This window comes from Protopterus annectens, chromosome 9.part0 (assembly GCF_019279795.1).
Source record: "Protopterus annectens isolate FY-2018-M chromosome 9.part0, PAN1.0, whole genome shotgun sequence".
Classification (NCBI taxonomy): domain Eukaryota; kingdom Metazoa; phylum Chordata; order Ceratodontiformes; family Protopteridae; genus Protopterus; species Protopterus annectens.
Genome location: NC_056743.1, coordinates 466,219,824 through 466,243,964, shown reverse-complemented (window position 1 = coordinate 466,243,964; position 24,141 = coordinate 466,219,824).

Genomic DNA, 24,141 nt, shown 5'->3' with positions numbered 1-24,141 from the left:
ACAGTACCACAGTAAAAAAAAAAAAAAAAAAAAAAAAAAAAAAACAGTTTGTTCTTCCAAGTGCTGATATGACTAATATCTGATGTATAAGAAAATGGCTGTTATGGATGTTTTAGCTTATTTTATTGTCTCACTTAGGCAACTGAAATAATATTTTTTTTCACCAATCTGCTAGTCCTCATCCAGCAAAACATTGTCAGTAAACATTTCTTTCTTTTTTTGATATGCTCATTCATTTTTGTTAATACATCTAACTCATGCAATTGTTCACTCTCTGACTACAATTTGCTCTTACCTGCATTCACTTGATCTGTTTAACTCATGCAGGTTCGTTTTTACTTCCTTCTCAAAGTATTTGCACTGCATTCATTTATCAAAGCTTCACCTCTGCATTTTGCACTGTTCTTTTGGTGCAGTGAAATCATCAACAGTAGTCTGGGATCACTGCATTTTCTGCAGTTCGAAAATTGCAGCTACTCCAAGGTTACCACCTGATTCATTTATGTGAACTTCTATTCTTATATTACAGCTATGAGTTCATCCCTGGATAAGCAATCATGTACTGTTTTCCATGTCATGTGTTAAACTAAACTATATGTATATTGTACATGTGCATAAATATAAGCCCACCCTTTTATTTCACCATATGTTCACCTGTGTATGTATTTTGTGTAAATATAGCATATGTTAGCTGCAACTAAACTTTATAATGTCAGACCTGTTTACTCTACTAAATAACTACACTAAACCTATGCAATGATGCCCAATTGCTAATTATATAGGGTTGGTAGGAAGACTGTGAAAAGTAAGGAAGCGATCCTCTGATTTTTTTAAAGAGCATTTCTATGATTTTTAATACTCAGTGTTTGACAGGGTGAACATCAGGGAATGGATGAGTGAAGTTTTAGAAAAAATAAAAGTACAAGATGCTTTTACGTACTGGGAAGACATGCATTACTTACTGTAAATGGAAATGACTAACATGATGTGACTTCAGTTGCAAAATGGCTGTGATAACGCCTAATAAAAATGTTCTTAATTTAGTGATTTTGAAAATATGGCATTTTAATGATGTAAATGCCAGGGTGTATGACTACCAAAATAAATGTGAACATGAACAATAACTAGTAAAGTTATTTATGGAAAGAAACTATTTAAGCACATGTGTCTGTAAGTTAAATCATCATTTGGGTAAGATGTTAAATCAAGGTCCCAGCTGTTTGAGTTTGTTGGTAGCTGAGGTGGATATAAAAGAATCCAAAGCAGCTATCAAAAAGAGTAAGGGAAATTTATGTTAAACTATTCAGAATTTTTAGGAAATTGACTTTATTTACATTATTTACATATTTACAAAATCATGTAATATTATGGTATAACATCACTTCAGTACAAACCAAAGTACACTTTCATTACAAATAATCATTCCATCAATAATTTAAACATGCACACACACACACATACACACATAGACACACACACAGACACACACACACACACACACACACACACACACACACACACACACACACACACACACACACACACGCATACCCACTTCTTGTCATAACCAAAACTTTATTCTACTTAATATTTCACACTTCATTTTTATTAACTAAAACATCTTTTAACCTAGCATCAAATAATACTCTGTCTATCTTATCAATGATTTCCATATTTTTATTTATTTATTTTACACTTGTTGACCGGGAGTGTCTGGCTGAGCTATTTCCCCTTTGCAGCGGAGGCCTGGGGAGAAAAGCTCCAAAGATATACAATGCAATACAGATACATGTCAATAAAAATAGCAATAGAGAATTTTGGTAGTTAAAATATGGAAGCTACATGCATGTGTATTGTTGACAGATAAAACAATACTATAAACAAATGGAGAATCTTAAAAAAGTATAATATCCCCATAATACCCATATAAAATCATATTCATATTTAAATCCTCAAACTTTTAAATATCTCCAAAAGTAAACAACACAAAAACATTCTTTACACTTTCACACCTTAGAAATGTTTTGTATTTTCTGAACTTTTGCAAAATAAACATAACCTTTATGAAATTATTTTGTATAACATTATTACCCTTAACAGGTAAACTACTTACATCCAATCTCCAGAAAAAAAATTTCGACACAAAAAGAAATCATCCATTGATGGTTGATCCTTACACTAGCCCTATTTAATTCCCTTTTTTTCTGATATTCTTTACAATTCTTTCACCAACATCTGTTCTTTTTCATTATCTATTACTTCTGCTGAATTTTCAACATCATCATTAATATTACATTCTATCTCTTGACTTACTAAAATTTTATCTTTTTTCCTCCACTATTACTTCTGCTGAATTTTCAACATCATTAATATTACATTCAGTCCCCTGACTTACTAAAATGTTAGTTTTTTCCTCCCCAATAACACTTTCAACATCATCATTTACTACACTTTATCACCTCCCCTTCTACAGCATAAATTTCAGGTTCCTCAACATTATTACATTATCTCTGTCAATATTATATTATTTACCCATATTACAAACAAAAATACCCAACCTGTTTATAAATTCTACATTCATTTCTATACTTGTTAATAATATCTCATTTTTGTCTGCATTGATTACATTTAATTTTTGCACATTCATTAATAAGATTTTTAAAATCACCTCAGAAAAATTATGTTCTTGGTTGACCCATATATCTAACTATTCACCTATTTTCAGCCAATTGAATAACACTTGGCAAATATTATAGATCATCTTTTTACATAGTTCAAAATAACCTCCAATTCCATCCCCTGTTCAAAATGCTTCTTTCACTTTTACCTTTCAGAATATTAGATACTGAATAACACAATGATAAGAAATAGTTTTAACTCATGCAGTTCAAATTCATCAGTCTGAAACTGAATAAACATGTTCTTCTTTAACCTCTTCCCCTGCCCAGAAAAAAATATATCAATTCCAGGGAAAACAGCATTTCTTTGCTTCAAGAAGTCCATGAATTTTTCAGTCTCCAAAATTAAAGCATAGAAACCTTTCTATCCCAAATGAATGAGTGACCTAATCTCTTTTGCTGTAAACCCTAATGGTAGCACTATATTGTCCCAAATAATATATACATCAATAATCTTTTCCTTCTTTTTTCTTATTGTTACAATACTTCATCTTTTGTTTATTTTACAACATTTACACCACCTACTGATATTCCCACTACCTCAGCATATGATTTTCTCTGTCCTTTATCCATGACTGCATTCTGTCCTTTTATTCCCTGAATACTTTTATTTATATCCCGCTCATTCTTAATAGAAAACTCCTTTTCCATGACATCCAACCACAGCAACTCTATTTTCCTGGTTCACATTTAACTATAACAATATTAAATTCCAGTCCATTCTCTCCTTGCTTCTGTCTGATTGAAAAAATAATATTTCTTGACATGATTTGAATGAGATATATAATGCTTAACTGACAATGACCGGATGGTTTATAAGTGATGTATAATGCTCACAACTATAGTTGTTTTAGTGGTGTCTGTGATGTAAACTGTTTGTAGCTAAAGTCATATAATTTTGTATGTTTTTCATTTATATAAATGTAAGATTGCCTTTGTCATATCTATAAATTTAATAAAGATGTTTGGAAAAAAAATAAATAACATTTCTTGACTCAAACTTGCCATCGGCAACAGCACCACAACTACCATCATCCTACTCCATTGTACAGTCTGCTTCTCCTGGCTACCTCCACATGAGGAATGGAAGCAGGAAGTGCAACTGTGAAAACAAACCTCCTCTCAACAAAGAGTAGCGGAAGTTTCCCAGTGCCCTGTTTAAATTTCCCCTAGTAGTATAAATAACCTTGGGTCTCCTCGGAAAAGAGGTCACTAGCCTAGTGGGACTAACCCATTCTCAAAGGATAAATAATGAAAGTAAATAAATAAAAATGAAACTGTCACTTTTAGAATACTATAATAAAATTTACGGTAATTATCACCCAAGGCTCCAAGTTCAACAGGAACTGGGCTGAAGACTTGGGAACTGATTTGAAAATAAAGCACAACAGTTCATGGATTTACTCAGAGTTCTAGCACCTAACAGAGAAAAGGAAATAGGTGGACTTGAATGTGTATAAAAATAAGGTAAATAAAGAAAGTCGGTGGTAGAATGCAGAAGTCCAGGAAGTCCTCAAAATAAGAAGGACTGCAGAAAAAGTAGGAGATAGACATGATGGGCCAGGCTAAGAAGGAATAATGGTTGGATAACAAAGAAGCTAAGAAAGGAGTTGCAAAAACTAAGAACAATGCATCAAAGTTACTCTACCAGCTTGTCAAAAGTAAGTCAGCAGATGACATGAAGAAACTACATCACATTGCAATGCAAAGACCGAAAGATAAAGTAGATAGTAAGATACCCATTCATGCGAAATGCCATCTGCAACCTGCTCACCAGTTCACAGAGCATCAGAGGCAGATGGAAGGAATACTTCCAGCAGCTTCTGAATGATGAAATCCCCACAAAAGCTGTACTTCACAGGCACAGCCTATGATGATAGTAGAGAAGGAGCCCACCATAGAAGAATTAAGAACAGCACTAAGGAAAATGAAGTTAGGGAAAACAGCAGGCTCAGATGAGGTCACAACAGATATGATAAAGATGCTGGATGAGGTAGGGGAAAAATGACTTCTGAGGGTACTCATAGCAGTGTGGAGAGAAAGGCATATCCCAGATGACTGGAGAATAAGCACAATAGTGCCAGGGTTCAAAGACAAAGGGGACATTACCACCTGTGGCAGTTCAAAGGTATCAAACTTCTGTCACATTGCATGAATGTTCTGTAGAAGGTGACTGAAAAACCATTACACAGAGTAGTAGAAAGTTTGTGCAGGCTATGTTTAAGGACCAAATAATTCAACTATGAACAGTGCTTAGACTCACAGAAGGATTTCCAGTGAGAGTGGACATGAACCAGGGTTTAGCTCTGAGTCCACTGCTGTTCATACTAGTAATAGTACATTAACAAACAGTTTGGAGCTGACAGATCGACGAAGTTGCAAAATGTAGACAATGAGGCATTACAGGCAGACTCTGAGAAGGATTGTCAAACTGAATGCAAAATTGAAGGTACATGTGACAGACAGTTGTAATGTTAGCAAATGGGAGAGTGCAGAAGAAACTGAGAACTGAGATTGAAGGAAAAATAGTGGAAAAGGTTAACATTTACAAGTGTCTGGGAGGAGTGGTTGAGGAGAAGAGAAGTCTGAATGAGCAGGTCAAAGCTAGAATAAGAGGGGCTGTAGCCAACTGGCATAGAGTGTCAGGTGTAGTATATGACATAAGAGTGCCAAAGAAGCTGAAATTAAGGTGTACAAAAAGGGGACTGACCAGTACTACTGTATGGTACAGAAACCTGGACAGTAAAGGCAGAGCAGCTGAAGAAGTTAGAGGTGATGAAGATGAAGTCCCTGAGATAGGTGGTATTATGCACACTACTGGACATATGAAGAAATGAAGACATAAGAATGGAAGCCAAAGTACCTCTAATTGCAGAAAAGGTGAAAGGGAATAGATTATGGTGATCTGGACACATGTGAAGAAAAGCAGAAGACAGTCTGGTGAAGAATATTTAAGACGGACATGAAGAAAGCAAGAAGAAACAAGGGCATCCAGCAAAGAGGTGAATGGATTGTGTAAGGGAAGTCCTATGATAGTCAACATGAGTGTTGAAGAAGGCAGATGAGTGGCACTGAAGAGAGAGAGAGATGGTAACAGTTAACACTATACCCTGATCCCATGTAGAAAAGGGGAAAAAGTGGTTGATGAAGATGATGACTGTGATGATATGGGTGAGTGTCAGCATAGCCAGCTGGAGTTTTGTAAAGAATGATATGTCCTCAGAATATCAAACTAATTTATAAAAGATGCTTATGTTACAAATATATTGGAACTGTATGTCATTTGTATGTCAAAATGATTTGAACAGATGCTTCTGTGGAAATTGTATTTGTGAGGTTTGCTTTTGTTAAAATGTATCAACAGTGCACCCTGTTGAAATTAAAAGAAATGTACATGTATTATTACAACTGAATTCATTTTATATGTTTTAATAGAGGACACTGGAACAGCAAAGGTTAACCCTAAGAAATATAAGGGCAATGTAAACGATCTGTTAACCCATTAAAAAGCTCCCCACAGTGCTGAATAGGACTGGAGATGCTGGGTCTGGGAAAGAGCCTTTGTCCATTAGCTAAGTGAAAGAGGGGAGGCTCCAGGCACTGCCATAAACATGTGGATGTGTATTGTGGCCATCTGTGCTAAATTCTTGTCTCAACTTCTAAAGGGAATACTGTGAGAACTTAGAGTCAGGAGACCAGATGAGGTAATTCTCCCAGCCCTCTTGAAAATTATATTTTAGTTTTCAAAAAGAGAAATCTCAGACTATAAAGTATTCTGTTTTGGAAGCCTGACTAGAAAGACCCTCACCCACAGGATCTTGCCTTGCAGTAGTGAGTAACTTAACTAGGGAACAGTACATTTTTCTACATGTAGTTAAGAATATAGTGAAGCTTAATTTAAATATTGTTTTTCTCTATTTGTATGGGTCTGTCCATCAATGTTAATTTCAATATTTTTTGTGGTTTACTGTGAATATATATTCAGTATTTTCATACTCTTATTTATTATTAAATATATTTAAAACTTTTATTGTGGCTGTTCCTTGTAAAAAGTATCTAACCTTTGAGAGTACTTATATTTATTTGGTGACACTGTGTGGGCACTCTAGAAGGCCCAGCCATCTTGGCGAACTACAACCACTTTTATTAGTATTAATTTTACACAGTATATAATCGGACACCCTTTGTTAAAAGACTAGAGTAGCTGATTTTGGAGTGTCTGGTGGCGGTGATAACTGCCTTATACTCTGGACAGAAGGGGACACAGCAGGTTAATCTGTGCCAGCCATTCCCACATGTGTTTGTGTGTGAGAAAAGTCAAATCTGTGTGTGTGTGTGTGTGTGTGTGTGTGTGTGTGTGTGTGTGTGTGTGTGTGTGTGTGTGTGTGTGTGCACGTGTGTATGTGTCTGTGAGTGTGTGTGCACGTGCTCGCACGCATATCGGCGACATGGGGCAGAAACACGAAGCACTGGGTTTACAGAGAGGGTGCTGGAGGACTTCCCTTGTACACTCGGCTGAGGACCTAACCCTACTGTGGGCAGTCTTTCCTGGGGCCTGGAGGGAGACAGATATAGAGACATCCAGATCTCGGGCTGAGTGTGATTCCTGTGTGCTCTTAAGGGAAATTGTACTTCATACAGAGAGGTCTGCATCTGGAAATATTCAGTGTATACATTTGTATTCCAGGTACAAGTCCTTCTCCAGTGTCATTTGTGAGGATTCAGCCTGCTTGATTACTGACCCCATGTGGGGATGACACATATTGGTGGCCATCACATAGTGGTAGTAGTGTAGTAGTGTTGGACATCACAGTGATGATGACACTTTTTGCCATGAGACATGGGTCTTTGAGTTGAATGACAGACACATGCACCTATATTCTTAGAATATGGCAGTGGCAGTAAACCAGGAAGAGAGTGCAGGTGTGTTCATTATTGTAATAAGATGTTGTGTGGCATTTCAGTGGCATCTACCCCTATTGAAAAAGACTAGGCATTTGAATTGAATGGATACTGCTAGCTTGTAGAATCACTTTAGTCTATCACTTAAACTAAAAAATTACTAAAATAGATGACAAGACAGGATAAAATAAGACAGTCCTATTACAGATGATTTTTTCATATGAGAAAAAAAAAACATTTCCTAATGACTGTCCATCCATTTAAAATGTAACTATGTCTAAAATACATATGTGACTCTGTTACATTCCCTGGTTGTTTATAAAAACACTTTTCACATACTACTAGATATTGTAAGCAAAACAGTAACCCATACTACTGCTCTTGGTAAAACAATATGTAAATTATATTTTACCAACATTCCATCACTGCACTATCTGTATGTACATGTGTCAAGCACAGAACTGGTTACTAAATCATGTCACTAACGCCATTTGCCAGCTTATGAAGGAGGAAGTAGACACAATCTTTCAACATATATGGTCGTAAGATGCCATGCCTCAATAGAGATTTCTCAGTTTAAACAGTAATTCCTGCTATCAAAATTAAAATAATGATTAGATTAATGCACTTTCCCATCAATGACTCCACATAATGGCCTGCTGACAGACTTAGGCCAAAGTCGTGGATTATATATTTCTTTATAATTTCTGAATGATATCATTTTTGCTGTTCCACAGTTATAAATAGTTTAATCATTGACCAATCTAGTAAGGCTCACACAAAATATTATCATTTTCTATTCATGTTACTATATTTCTAAATTCTGAATGGCAAAGTGTAAACTTAACAGCCAACAAATAAGTTAACAGGGATGTTGTATACCATGATTAGGGACATGTTGTATATGGGAAATTGGATGTGGTATTAGGCTGAAGTAAGGTATTGGCCTAAAGTTAAATGCCAAAAAATGCATAGTCATACCCTTCGGGAAAAACAAGGTTACCCCTAGCTACCATATAGGTGGCAATACACTGAGCACAGAAGAAGTTATTAGGGACCTGGGGACCCAGGTTGACAGTAGTCTGTCATTCGACACCCATGTAGCTAAAGTAGTTAGGAAGACCTTCTACATTGCCCACCTTATCATGAAGGGATTCACATCTAGATCAAGGGAGGTCATAGTTTCCCTGTACTCATCACTCATCAGACCAATGATTGAGTACAATGCCCCATTCGGAATGTATCTGACCCGACACTTGCAGCAGCTGGAGAGGCCACAAAAGTTCCTCACCAAAAGGATAAAGGGTCTCAAAAATCTGTCCTATGCTGCCCGACTGAAAGAACTTCAGCTCTATTCAGTCGCCACCGCTTGCTCAGAGGTGACCTGTGCCTGACATACAAGGCCATGTCAAACCCAGATTTGATGAATATGCTTCACCTCAATAAATCTAGATCCGTCAGAGCCACAAGGGTGGGAGACTTAAACCTTGACATGGCTATTAATAGGACGTGCTGGAGGGATAGATTCATCACCCAAAGACTCCCTATGCTGTGGAACAAAATCCCGGTATATGTGAGGCAGAGCACCTCGCTGGCCTTGTTCAAGAGAAATCTTGACCAATGGATGGGAGATCGCAGATATACCCCAGGGATTACCTCAGTGTCACTGCTCGACAGAGGCACAGCAAAACAATGGGTATAGTTCCCCATACTAAAGGGGTGGCGTAAGCCACAAAACTATGGGCTAGGCTTGTAAATGCCCTCGGGCAGATAGCTTAGTATAAACCTATGAACCTATGAACCTAAGTGCAAATAACATGCATGGGAATTAGGAGTGGACCTGTTGCATGGTAATTCATTATTGACTAGTGAGATTTTCTTTAGCTATTCCTGTCACAAATTAGTTTCTGAATGCTAACATAACTGTGAATATCTTATGTATTTGAAGTAACTGGACCATTTTTTTTGGGCGGGGGGTATGGTTTAGACATTCTTTTTTAATTATTCCCTTTGGGTCACACAATGCATCCAATCCTCTTGTGTAGTTTTGGTTTGCTCTCTGTCATGGCTTTATCACCGGAATTCATAACCTTCTTTAGCAGAATGTTTTCTGATGTAATTGCATGCCCTGTATATATTTAATTGTTTAAAAGAAGAATGTGGCATGGATGGGTTCCCTTATAGGTCCATAGGTTCATAGGTAGGTACTAAGCTATTGGCCCTAGGGCCTATATAAGCCTAGCCAAAAAGGTGCCCTGGGTATCGCCACCCAAGAAAATTATTTTCCTGTTCCCCTGTTGAGCAGAGCCACAGAGGTGATCCCTGGGGTTAATTTCCTATTTCCCATCCAACCATCAAGACTTTTCTTGAAGAGTGCTAATGAGGAGCTTTGTTTGATATAGATAGGTAGTTTGCTCCAGAGTATGGGAAGTCTCTGGGACAGGAATCTATCCCTCTAGCATGTTCTGTTTATTGTGGTGACAAGGTTTAGGTCCCTAGAGCATGTAGCTCAAGAGGGACTGGGATTTCTTTAAGTGGAGCATGTCCAACAGCTCTGGGTTTGACATAGCTTTGTATATTAGGCAGAGATTGCCTCTGAGTAGGCAATATGTGATGGAGTAAAGCTGGAGTTTTTTGAGACAGTCTGCATAGGGCATCTGTTTGAGGCTGGTAATCCTCTTTGTCAGGTTTTTCTGCACCCTTTCCAGTTGTTGTAGATGTCTTGTGAGGTACATACCAAAAGGGGGGCTGTACTCTATAATGGGTCTAATGAGTGACGAGCAGAGGTGAACAATGACCTCTTTTTTTCTGGATGAGAAACCTTTTGTGATGAGGTGTGTCATGTAGAAGGATTTCCTGATTACTGTGGCGATGTGATTATCAAAGGAGAGACTATTGTCCACCTGTGTCCCACGGTCTCTTATCACACTTCCTGTGTTAAGTAGACTACCACCTATGTGGTAGCTCATAGGTACAGAGTTTTTACCAAAGAGGATGATAATGCACTTTTTGGCATTGAGCTTGAGGCCATGGCTTTGACACCAGGCATCTGTCTCAGTGAGGTCCTTTTGTAGGATGTCCACATCATTAGGAGTTTCGATTATGGCTCCTAGTTTGCAGTCATCTGCGAACTTTGCTAGCCAAAGACCTTCTCTATTAGCCTGTACTTCAGAAAAGTAGATAGCAAACAGGAGAGGACCCAGGACTGAACCCTGTGGTACTCCACTTGTCACTGGTCTGAAGTAAGATTTGGCGTCTGCTACTTTCACAGTGTGGGTTCTATCAGTGAGCCAGTTACCAACCCATCTTGTGACATAGGGATTTATACATAGTTTAGTGAGTTTATCTATAATTCCAGAGTTTGGGATGGTGTCAAAAGCCTTGCCGAGAGCTAGATAGGCTGTGTGAACCACCTTACCCTCGTCTATGGCTTTGGTGACTGCTTCAAAGAAGTCATATCAGGTTTAGGAGACATGATCTGCCTTTTACAAATGCGAACTGGGTGGAGTCCAGAGTTTGGAGATTACCAGTGTCTTTGTTTATAAGTTTCATGATGATATGTTCCATGGCCTTGCAGACCAGGCTCATTAGGCTAATGGGGGGTAGTTCCCGGGGTCCGTGGTGGCTCCCCTTTGTGGAGTGGGATAACCGTCGCTGTGCTCCATTCAATGGGCACAAAGCTTGAGGTGAGGCTATGATTGAACATGGTGCTTAGGTGGGGTGCCAGTTCATTCTGGAGTTCATGTAGAATGCAGCCTGGGATGTTGTCAGGTCCCATGAATGCTGTGGTCTTGGCTTTGGAGAGTGTGTTTTTTACCTGTACAGCCATAATTACAGGAACTTTGCATTCTTCCAGTATAGAGATGGGCCCTTTGGGGGGGGGGCGGTAAAGTTAGCACTGAACCTATCTGCCAGGATGTTGGCAATATCAGTTGGTTCTGTATATTTAGTGCCAGTGTGCTGTAACTCAGAGCAGATCTGAGTGCTGCCATTGAGATTCTTGACATAGCTATAGAATGCTTTGTGGTTGTCTTTAGAATCAGTAGCAATTTTGTTTTCATAACTAACTTTGAAGGATTTTATGAGGGATCTCAGCTTCTTAATGAGGCTGACCAGGGAGTTCCTCCAATCATGGGATTTTACTCATTTTTGCAACAGTTTCTTTCTTGTGTTATAGAGTTTGTTTATGGCAGGGGACCACCAGATTGGCTTCCTTTTTTTTGGAGGATAGCATCTTAGCTCTGTTAGGGAAAGCACAATCCATGCACTCGTGTAAGTGCTTATAAAGTGCATTTGTGTAGGATTCATCAGTCAAACCTCTATTGTCCATCTGCATGGGTGTTGTGAAGTTTGCCACTTCTGTCTTAAGAAGCATGAAGTTGGCTTTGGAGAAATTTTTACGGCAGTTTCCCTAATGTGGGGTGGGGCGGGATGTGGATATCTAGGGTGATTAGCTTTTGGTCGGATCTGACCAATGAGGAATTGACCTCTGGTTTGGAACACCGGTCGCCCATGTTGGTAATGACCAGGTCTAGGATATTGCTGCCCCTGGTGGGGGTGTGGGTAAGTTGATCCAAGGTGTTGGAATTTATAAATTCCAGAAAACGTTGAGCAAAAGAGTTGGTACATGAGTAGTTTTCCCAGTTAACGGTGGGGTAATTGAAATCATCCATTATTAGGGTGTTGGGTTGTACCCTAATATTTTCTAGTGTATCAAGAAATGAGGAGTGGGAATCCTGGGGCATGGTAGGGGATCTGTAGCAAGTTACAATTTGGATTGCGGTCTTACCCAAAGTTAGTTGTACTTGGATAATCTCGGATGCATTATGCTGAGCAACTAGCCTGGAGGTGTGGATATCCTTAATGAATATGGACACACCTCCGCCTTTAGTGCATTGGTCCAGGTTAGGTGGGTTTAGTCGAATGATCAAATGAGAGACCATACCCCAAAGCATAAACATTGAAGGGGAGGCAGAATATCAATTGGGATGGGAGTGCTGTGTGAGATCACACTATAGTGGTGTGAAAAGTATTTCTCGTTTCTTCACTGTGGTACGATCTCAGAGTTGGTATGTATAAGCAGATTTGGATGTGAGGGGTCTGGCCATCAACATGGGCAGTAGAGAGGGGCTCTGGGTTTCCATTAGGAATCTACCCTCTGCTGGATGTCATTTTTTTAATAATGCTAAGGTGTTCTATATCACATTTTTCTCAAGCACATTCAGAATCAAAACATGTGGCATCATTGCATACAGGAATTACACAACAGGCTATCAGATTTATTTATGAGTCAAAGCTGCAGCCATTTAATCCTATAAACCTTTTGTTCTAATTTCCAGTCCACATAAATATTCTCATGTCCATATAACTGTCATTACTACTTACATTGCTCACTGCCTTCATTTTGGAATGTATTTCTGTTTCTAAAGGTTTGCCGTGATACTAAAATGATATACCAATTTAATACATCGAATGGCATTACATTTTAAGTACCTATTGATAGTATAACTAGTAGTCATTGTTGTTGCTCAAAATAGAAGCTTTTTTATCAAAAAGTTATTTTATGATTCTTATATAAAATTTATACATATTGCCATGATAGCAGGTAATGACACTTTAGATGGAGTTTCACTGGCCAAATGCAACCAGACTGTATGACAAATTGGCTAAAAACTATGGCTTGGAAAACAACCAAAATTACTTTTAGAAAAGGATTCAGGGATTGTACCACATGCAGTCCCCTGCTTTATGAAACAGTCTAGGTTTTTTTAAACTTGGAGGAGACAGAAAATGCTCCCATGAAGACTGAGTACTTTGGGCATAATTTAGAGTTAATGTATACACTTGGTCAGGTACAATTTGACCAAATAATATTTTCCTTTCTGGTTTAACAGTCAGTCTCTAAGAAAAGTGTTCCACTGATTCAGATTTTGACTACAAGATCTTACTTTGCTTTCGGTCTTGCAACAGTTCTTTTGACTGAAAAAAAAAATCAGAAGGTACAAATGATTAAAAGCACATTTGACTGAAAAGTCATTTCATCAAAAGTATGCAACAGACCATGTTTACAATAAAAAGCTTTTTTGCATGGAGATAAGCCCCTCTCTTGCATCCCCAATTATGGGGCTTTATCCATCCCACTTACCTTACTTGTGTATTCTAACTCCATATTCACACACCTGTGCAGAAAAGAAAAAAGATGACATAGAGTGAATCAGTGCTGGTTCATGAAAATATGCATCTACATATCTGAGGGCATTATCAATTCACACAAAATCTTCTGAAATTTTCTTACCAGCTCCCATAATCAAAACCAATACCATAAATGCCATCTATATAATTTTGCAATTTCTGATGAAATAGTTTTTTTTCAGTCAAATGTACATTCATTTTAAAAGCAGACATGTATAACAGAAATAAAATGGTATACATACATGCTTTTAAACTATGCTTAACTATAATTTACTGACTATATAATCTCTCTTTTATCTGGCATTATATACCAGCATATAAACTGACATCTGATATTAATCTCCCTGACAGAAATATGACCCATCTCTGATCAATGCAGAAAAGTATAGTCATAAAACTGTGAATTACAAGTAAACATTTGAAATCTGTGATTTTATGCATCATCATCTGACAAATACTGACTTTGAGATTTTTGTTGCTTGGAGAAAGAGGATTCTCTGAGACACTGCAGTTTTAATATCACCACTGGTTGTTTCATGACTGCATGTACAAGAATCTTAAGACCTTTAGTTCATAGGTGTATAGTAGGCCAACAACTACTAGGACCCTTATAAGCCCAACTGTGCAACCCAAATCGGGCCCACAAATATGATTTATATAGGAGGTGATTTACTGACTACATCTGTTCATCAGAGACACAGGCACCAGACCAGAGGAGAATTTCTGATTACCCATCTTTCAGTCCAAGTTGGACTAAAATATGCATAGGGAGGAACTCTGCTTCACATGGATGCAGGTCCTGTTACAGAGAATGGGAATTCTCTGAGAAACATACCTATCTCTCCATGCTGTTATATTTATGTTAAAAGCAAAATTTAAGTATTTTAATTTAGTAGTTCTGATGCTGTTGTTTTTCTGGATGTGCAAAAGGTTCATCAAAACAGGGTCCAGGGATATCTTGTATACCAGGCAAAGATCATTTCTTTGTATTCTGTGTGATATCAAGTAAAGAGACAGGGCTTTAAGATAATCAGCACAGGTCATTGTGTTTATTCTCTGTATTGTTTTTATATGGAACTTTTGTGGACATTCCAGTTGCTGCATGTGTCTGATCAGGTACATATTGAAAGAAAAGAAATAAAATGTATCTGCTTTTACTGTATTTGTGTTTCTTCCTACTTTATTTTGCTTTTGCGTCATCTTAAAACTACTCAATTGTATTTATTACTGCTTGGTGTAACTCATTCTAAGCCTTTTAGTTTAAGCACTTGGGCTTCAGACCAGTTGTTTTACATTAAGAAGGTTTGTGGTCTGCACTGGAGTGGCAGAACATGTAGCTTACATCCTTCTAAGTTGGGAACTGCTGATTGAGGGCTCAGTGTCTGTTATTGTAGAAGTGTATTAATTCTGGTTTAAGCACTTGGGCTTCAGGCCAGTTATTTTACATTAAGAGGGTTCGTGGTCTGCACTCTTGTGGGAGGAGAGGCTGGACTCTGCCCTTTTGATCTGTGAATTTCTGGTTAAAGGCTTATAGTGCCTGCATATTTGAACTGCTTCTTACTGAAATTGGTACACCTTGTTTGCTGTAGCATAGACTAGATCCAGGCCTGCTGAATCTAGCTTTGTTTGTATAACTTGAGCACTAATCCAGGCATTCTTTAAAGTATTCAATTGTATTTATTACTGCTTGGTAGTAACTTGATTAAAGTGTAGCTATCATTCTAAGTCTTTTGGATTAAGCACTTGGGAATCAGACCAGTTGTTTTACATTAGGAAGGTTTGTGGCCTGCACTGTGGTGGCAGGACAGGTAGCTTACATCCTTCTAAGTTGGGAACTGCTGATTGAGGGCTCAGTGTCTGTTATTCTAAAAGTGAATTAGTTCTGGTTTAAGCACTTGGGCTTCAGGCCAGTTATTTTACATTAAGAGGGTTCGTGGTCTGCACTCTTGTGGGAGGAGAGGCTGGACTCTGCCCTTCTGAGCTGGGAATTTCTGGTTAAAGGCTTATAGTACCTGCATATTTGAACTGCTTCTTACTGAAATTGGTACACCTTGTTTGCTGTAGCATAGACTAGATCCAGGCCTGCTGAATCTAGCTTTGTTTGTATAACTTGAGCACTAATCCAGGCATTCTTTAAAGTACTCAGTTGTATTTATTACTGCTTGGTAGTAACTTGATTAAAGTATAGCTATCATTCTAAGTCTTTTGGATTAAGCACTTGGGCTTCAGACCAGTTGTTTTACATTAGGAAGGTTTGTGGCATGCACTGTAGTGGCAGGACAGGTAGCTTACATCCTTCTAAGTTGGGAACTGCTGATTGAGGGCTCAATGTCTGTTATTCTAAAAGTGTATTAGTTCTGGTTTAAGCACTTGGGCTTCAGGCCAGTTATTTTACATTAAGAAGGTTCGTGGTCTGCACTCTTGTGGGAGAAGAGGCTGGACTCTGCCCTTCTGAGCTGGGAATTTCTGGTTAAAGGCTTATAGTGCCTGCATATTTGAACTGTTTCTTACTGAAATTGGTACACCTTGTTTGCTGTAGCATAGACTAGATCCAGGCCTGCTGAATCTAGCTTTGTTTGTATGCTTGTTGTTTGTTTGCTTGTTATTTCCCTGAAATGCTAATTCCACCTAAAATGCGGCTTTTCAGTGCTTCTGTGGATCCCTAGTGATATCTGCATTGCTTACTGTACTTATTTCCTTGTTTCACTTGAAAGAAAGTTACTGTTTGTCGTTTTTGCATTTAAGTTACCTGTAACATATTGCATTTAAGTTACCTGGCACTTGCTCACTAAGTCAGCACAAAAAAATTAAAAGCACTAAACCCTCACAAACTCCCCTTGAGTACCTTGTTCCCCATTGGCCCTTATTTCAATTATAAAGGAATTCCCAATACTATTCTAGCATGTCCAAAGGTCAGATGTCAATCTCCTCTCCGGTCCAGCTGGTGAATCTGGGAATCTTGAGGCAATGTTACAACTGCCTCATGTACACAGACAACCCTCTCCTCCTCCCAACAAATTCCAACACATGTGAGAGATGCAACCATATAGCCAAACTGGAGGCTAAGCTCTCTCAACTCAGTACTGGCGTAACAAGTCAGGAGGAGAAGGAAACCACACTCACTACAATTCCAGTCTCACATAGACATACCACGACAGCAATCCAAACACATAAACACACAAAAACATACTCGAAGGCTCTAAATAAAAATGCCTAAGCAGCAGAGACCTCCAAAGCAGACACCTAAGTAACCGCTACCCCAAAACAAAACACATGCAGCACATAGCTCACAAAGTCAGTGTGCCGAACAGTCACAGCCCTTAAGGCTAAACAACACACCTGATACACTTGTAATAGGTGACATTATTGTCAGGCACACTGACGTCCCGCTCACCAGGCTGAACAAGGAGAAAGTCATGGCGAGCTGCCTGTCGGGCGCTGGGATCCCCCACATAACACAAGCACTAAGGTCACTCCAAGGCAAGGACAAATATGACTCAGTCATTGTCCATGCTGGTGTGAATGACCTGAGATGTACCTCCCTGGACTACATGAAAAGAGACATAGAGGAGCTCTCTGAGCATGTAGCTCAGGCCGGTATGACCCTGACCTTGAGTAGCATCTTATCCTCACCAAGAATGATGCCACAATATGAAGACAAGATGATCAATTTCAACAATTGGCTTACATATTGGTGTAATTCAAAGGGGAACAATGCCTGTCAGCCTTGGATGACATGCTCGACAAGCCACGATGCTTCGCTAGGGACGGCTTGCACCTGTCACCCCTGGGCTTTCGGATATTGGCAAAGGCTCTTGCTACCCCCATAGTGCATTTTTTAGGCAAGGCTCAAAAGACAAACCCACCTCCAAAGGTTAACCAAGGGATAAGAAACTAAGAGTAATGCTACTCAACGCCAGAAGTCTAAACTTCAAGATGCACGCACTTGAAACTCTCCTTAGCATGGAGAACATTGATATCTGTACAGTAACAGAAACCTGGTTCAAGGCTCCCGAGAGCACCCCAGCACTACCAGGTTATACCTCATACCATGCTTTTCGGCCCCAAAACTTGGACTAAACCACAAAAGGAGGGGGAGTATCAATATTTGTCAAAGATACTCACACCTCTAGGTTGGTGGCACAGCACGAAGCATCAGAGACTATCCATGTGCAACTAACAGTGGGTAAAACTGCCTTCCAGTTTATAGCCTGCTACAGACCACCCTCCCAAACCCAGGAACCCTACTCGGCCTTCCTGAGAACACTGGAAAATATGAAGGTCTCTCCAAATACCATTATATTGGGCGAATTCAACTACCAAACATAGACTGGGAGCATTACTCTAGCTCCAACACCCTAGCCCAAAGGTTCCTAGAATTTATAAACTCAAATACTATGGAACAACTTGTTACCACTCCCACAAGAGGGGAAAACATACTGGACCTGATCATCACCAACATGGGTACTCTATGCTCCAGACCAGAAGTGTATCGCTCACTGGTAAGATCAGACCATAAACTAATTTCACTGGATATTCACATCCTGACCTCACCCCCTGCCAAGTAAACCACAGTGAAAATCTTCTCTAAAGCAAATTTCACACTCCTCAAAACCGAGGTGGAATCCTTCAAAGCCCCCGGGCTTGTGGAAAATACGGCCCAGACAGCAGAATCCTTTATAAACGCATTCTATGAACACTTTCTGGAATGCATGGATCATGCAATCCCAAATAAAACCAAGACCCAATCCTCCAAAGGCAGACGTCCTGTCTGGTGGACCCCAGTCATAAACAAACTATACAACAGAAGGAGGAAGCTACTACATGATAGAGCAAAATCCCAAAAAGGGAAGGCATCTCTGATCAGTATTAGCAAAAACTACGGGCACTCATAAAATCGTCTAAGGCCAGCTTCGAGAGAAAAATTGCACAGGACACTAAGGATAATCACAAGGCTTTCTTTAGTTATGTTAGGAACCTGGGTGGGAATTCCCAGATATGATCAGAATTAGTCCAAAATGACAAAAAACACACCGAACCCACTGACATTGCCAACATCCTAGCTGACAGGTTCAGTGCAAACTTCTCCCCCCCTACCCAACAAAAGGGCAAATATCTATCCCAGCAGAGTGCTGCCCCCCTGACATCTCAGATGCTCAGGTAAGAGCCGCCCTCTCCAAAGCAAAAAACACAGCATCAATGGGACCAGGCGGTGTCCCGGGCTGCATCCTACATGAACTCCAAGAAGAGCTAAACCCAAACATAAAACCACTGTTCAATCTCAGCCTTACTACAGGATATGTACCCAAAGAGTGGCGTACAACAACAGTGGTCCCTCTCCACAAAGGTGGTGCCTCAACGGATCCTGGAAACTATCGCCCCATAAGCCTGAGTAGCTTGGTCTGCAAAGCTATGGAAAGGATCATCATGGACCTCATAAATAAAGATATTGGGGACCTACAGACACTGGATCCTACCCAGTTCGGCTTTGTTAAGGGCAGATCCTGCCTCTTAAACCTGGTCGATTTCTTTGAAACAGTCACCAAGGCCATTGACGAGGGGAAGATGGTCCACACAGCCTACCTGGACCTCGCAAAAGCCTTCGATACAATACCCCACTTGGGCATTATAGATAAGCTCACCAGCTTAAATATAAACCCCTATGTCACTAGATGAGTTGCAAACTGGCTCAAGGACAGAACCCACATGGTTAGAATTTCTGGAGCCATGTCAGACTCTAAACCAGTTACAAGTGGCATCCCACAAGGCTCAGTCCTGGGACCTCTCTTGTTCGGTATATATTTCTCAGAGGTACAGGCCAACACGGAAGGACTGTGGCTGACCAAGTTCGCAGATGACTGCAAACTGGGCGCCATAATCGACTCTCCAGCCGACACAAGCATCCTCCAAAAGGGCCTCATAGAAACAGACAACCGGTGCCAGAGCCATGGCCTCAAGCTAAATGCCAAAAAGTGTATAGTCATCCCCTTTGGCAAAAACAAAGTGCCCACAAATTACCACATAGGAGGTAATCGATTAAGTACAGAAGAAGTAATTAGAGACCTGGGGAGCCAAGTTGATAGCAATCTCTCATTTGACAACCACGTGGACAAAGTGGTTAGAAAAACATTTTATATAGCCCACCTAATCATGAAGGGATTCACATCTACATCAGGGGAGGTCATCGTGCCTCTTTACTCATCCCTCATCAGGCCCATAATTGAGTACAATGCCCCTTTTGGGATGTACCTTACCAGACACCTGCAGCAACTGGAAAGACCCTAAAAGTATCTCACCAAGAGGATCAAAGGGCTCAAACAGATGCCATATGCTGCCCGGTTAAAGAAACTCCAGCTCTACTCAGTGGCATACCGCCTGATCAGAGGCGATCTGTGCCTGACATATAAAGCCATGTCCAACCCGGAATTAATGGACATGCTGCACCTCAGAAAATCCAAATCCCATCGAGCTACGCTCAAGAGACTTGAACCTCAGCACTGAAATAAATAGGACATGCTGGAGGGACAGATTCATAACCCAAAGGCTCCCTTCACTCTGGAATAAAATCCCAATCCAGGTTAGGCAGAGTTCCTCATTGACTCTCTTCAAGAAGAATCTTGATGAGTGGATGGGAGATCGTAGGTTTACCCCGGGTATCACTTCTGTGTCACTGTTAGACAGATGCACAGTATACTAACCTCGAAAATGGGCATAGCAAAATTAATTTAAAATGGGTGGCGAAAGCCAAACACACTCTGGCTAGGCTTATAAATGCCCTAGGGCAGATAGCCTAGTATGAACCTATGAACCTATGAACCTAAGAGGCATTATACTCTATGGTAGGTCTGATGAGGGCCAAGTACAGTGGTATAATGACTTCACTTTACCTAGATGCCATACTCTTGCTTATAAATCGAGCAACACAGAAGCTGCAGAACAGAGCTTGTGGGTGTAACTTTAAGAAGCATTTTCAGATGTAGGCACGTGCATATAAATAGTGAGCATGTGCAGGCAGCAGTGCCATTTTGAGAGAACAGCCAGAGTGTTAACATGTATGAGTGTATTAGTCAGTCTGTTTATAAGTTTATTTAAGTTTAAGTTACTAAACCTCATTCCTGATATGTTTGTTTGTAATAAAGCTGCTTGAACTGAACCCACAACTGTTCGTCTGTTTTATCCTGACCAGATGAGTGACAGAAGGATCTTCTGACTACCTTAGACACATGTTGGTTAAAGGCTAGGTTACTGTTTACATGAGTTCCCAGATCCCTGACTAGTAAGTCAACTTTTAGGGATGTTTTATTGATGATGTAGTTAGCGGGTGGCCAACTTTCCAGAAAGTACTATAATGCATTTCTTGGTGTTGAGTTTTAAGCCGTGGCTTTGTAAACAAGCGTTTGGCTGTGCTGGACCTTTCTGAAGGGTGTTCTCTTCTTGGGAGGACTCAGTGACTGCTCTCAGTTTGCAATAATTTGTGATCTTTATTAGCCAGAGACCTTTGATATTGGCTTTGACATCCAAGAAGTAGATTCCCAAGAGAAGTGGGCCTAGCACAGAGCTATGTGGGACTACACTGTTGACTGGCCTCTTTGTTGAGGTGGCTTCACTGATTCTAATATATCAGTGAGGCAGCTAGCTATACAGTGTGTTATAAATGTGTTTATACCAAGTTCCATAAGTTTGTTGACAATGCCTTAGTGGACTATTGTATCAAATGCTTTAGCCAGATTTAGGTAGGCAGCATGCACCATTTCTACTCATCCATTGTCTTCGTGGCCTTTTGAAAGAAGTCTGCCAGATTCAATAAACATATCTTTCCTTTGACAATGTAAAACTGGAATGGATTAATTGTCTGGAGGTCTCCTTTGTCCTTGCTGATAACTTCCATGATAATTATTTCCATGGCTTTGCAAATAAGTCTAGTCAGACTAATGGGTCTGTAGTTTCCAGGATCTGTTGAAGGTTCTCCTTTATTAAGAGGGATAACTGCTACAGTCCTCCCTTTAAATGGCACAATGCCTCTTTTAAGACTATAGTTAAATAATGAAAAATACCAACCAATAACTAAAAATGAACAAAATAAAAACACAACAGTGATGCAAATCACCAGAAATTTAATATATAAAATTAGTGCTTTTGTCCCAAAATTAAGGACTTAATGAGATAGCAGAAATCCTAGAAATGCAGTCTTTAATAGCATGCATTAATTAGTCACATGTGGCTAACCACCTAATGAATACAATGTTTACATAGCATTAATATATTATTATATTGCTATATTGTTAAAATACCTTGACTTAAATATCACATAATACCAATAAATAAATAATCAACAGTATCACCAAGAATGTTAAAATATTGAAATAAATAAATAGGTATTATAAGAATTTATTAATGACTATTCATATATAAAATATTATATATCCATGGTTCTTAATTGCAAGTTGCAATCAACTGATGCTTTAGCATTTAAACTATGGAAAGAAGTTGTGTTTAATTTAATTTGTCAGTATAATTTTTTTGCCTCTATCATTGCTTCCCAAAAACCACCCCTAATTGGCTTAGGAGTTTTTTCAGCAACATAAAATAGGAACTTTTTAAAAATGTTCACAGCATAGAATGTTTATACGGTGCATTGGTAACATACTTCATTTTTATTGTATAACAATGCTGATGAATTCTATTTTTAAGTTATCTTTCTGTTTTCCTACATTGTAAGCATTGCAGGACATACACAAAGCTTTGTATAACACTCCCATATTTTTACAATTGCATTTACATTATTGGTTTAAATATGTGATATTTAAGTCATGGTATTTTAACAATATAGCAATATAATGATATATTAATGTTATACAATTTTTTGTTTAATTAATTGGTGCTATAGTTAAATTGTATTCATTGGGTGGTTTGCCACATGTGACTGTAATACATGCTATTAAAGACTGCATTTCTAGGGTTTCTTTTTATCTGATGACATCCTTACTTTTGGGATGAAAGTGCTAATTTTATATATTAAACTTCTGGCAATTTGCAGTGGAGTTGTGCTTTTTTATATAGTTAAATAATGACTCTAGCGGTCCTGATAAGTTATATTTTAGACTGTTCAGGAAGCTTTCTGGGATGTTATCAGGGTCCTTTGCGGCCATGTTCTTGCTTTAGTGTGCACAGTCAGTAAATGCTCCCTAGTTATAGTCAGAGTGATTGTGTAGATTGTATTCTTTGCAGGATGGTTGGGGGGTGAGAAAAGGTAAAATTGAAGCTGAATTTGTTCTCTAACAGGTTCACTATATCACCAGATTCAGTGAATGTGACACAATTAACCACCAGTTCAGCACATTGCTGTGCACTGCCCTTGAGGTTTATGACATATTTGAAGAAGGCCTTATGGTTATCATTCACCTGGGAGGATATCTTACCCTCAAAGTTGGCTTTGCTTTCCTTAATTAACCCTCTTAGCTGCCTATTTAGTTTGATGAGAGAGTTTCTATCTTTATGGAAATTTTCCTTCCTGACTTTTGTCATTTTTTCCTTTTGTTTATTTATTTATTTATTTTTATTTATCTGTTGACATTTGACTGCAATTTGTTTACCGGATTGACTGGGTAGGTACCCATTTTCAGCAGAGGCCCAGGGAGAAAAGCTCAAAAGTACTACAAAATATTTTAAGAAAAATAATTTTACAGTCTTTAAAAATAACACAAACAACAAATACAGTCTAAAATAATTATACCAAATTAGACATAATGTGAAAACCTTGGTTAAGAATAGATACAAGATATAAGACAATGATTTAATAGTTAGAGAAATGTTGGCTAGGCTAAATTATAGGGAAATTAAAGGTACATTAGTATAATACAAACAGGAATAGCTATGCAAAGTGAGAGCAAAGCAGGTTTATAGTATATTTAGAGAGAAGTCCAGGTGAGAGAAATTGTTAGAAGTAAGGAAGTGAGTGAAGAAGGGAGAGTAGGGTGATGTAAGGTCCACATTTGGGGATATAGTTCATCCTGGTGTTGAGCAAGAACAGAGCCAGATTTTGGCTAGGAAGTCTTTCAGAATAGTTTTAAATTATGTGGGGATTGACCTGGTGGACAACATGGTATGAGTACAATGTCCAACAGATTTGACAGGGTTGTAGACAGACAGCAGATTTTGGTCATTGGATCATAATGACTGACGAGGAACACAGTTATGCAAAATGTTAGTCAGTTCTGGACAAACAGATGGATTCTGGATAATTTTTAGGTGATTAGAAGTTGTGTATATGTCAGCTGATTGGGTAATCCTAACCAGTTTAGGCTTTTTAGGTCTATACAGTGATGGGTTCTTAAAGGGGTATTTGCTGAAAATGAGAAACTCTATTATA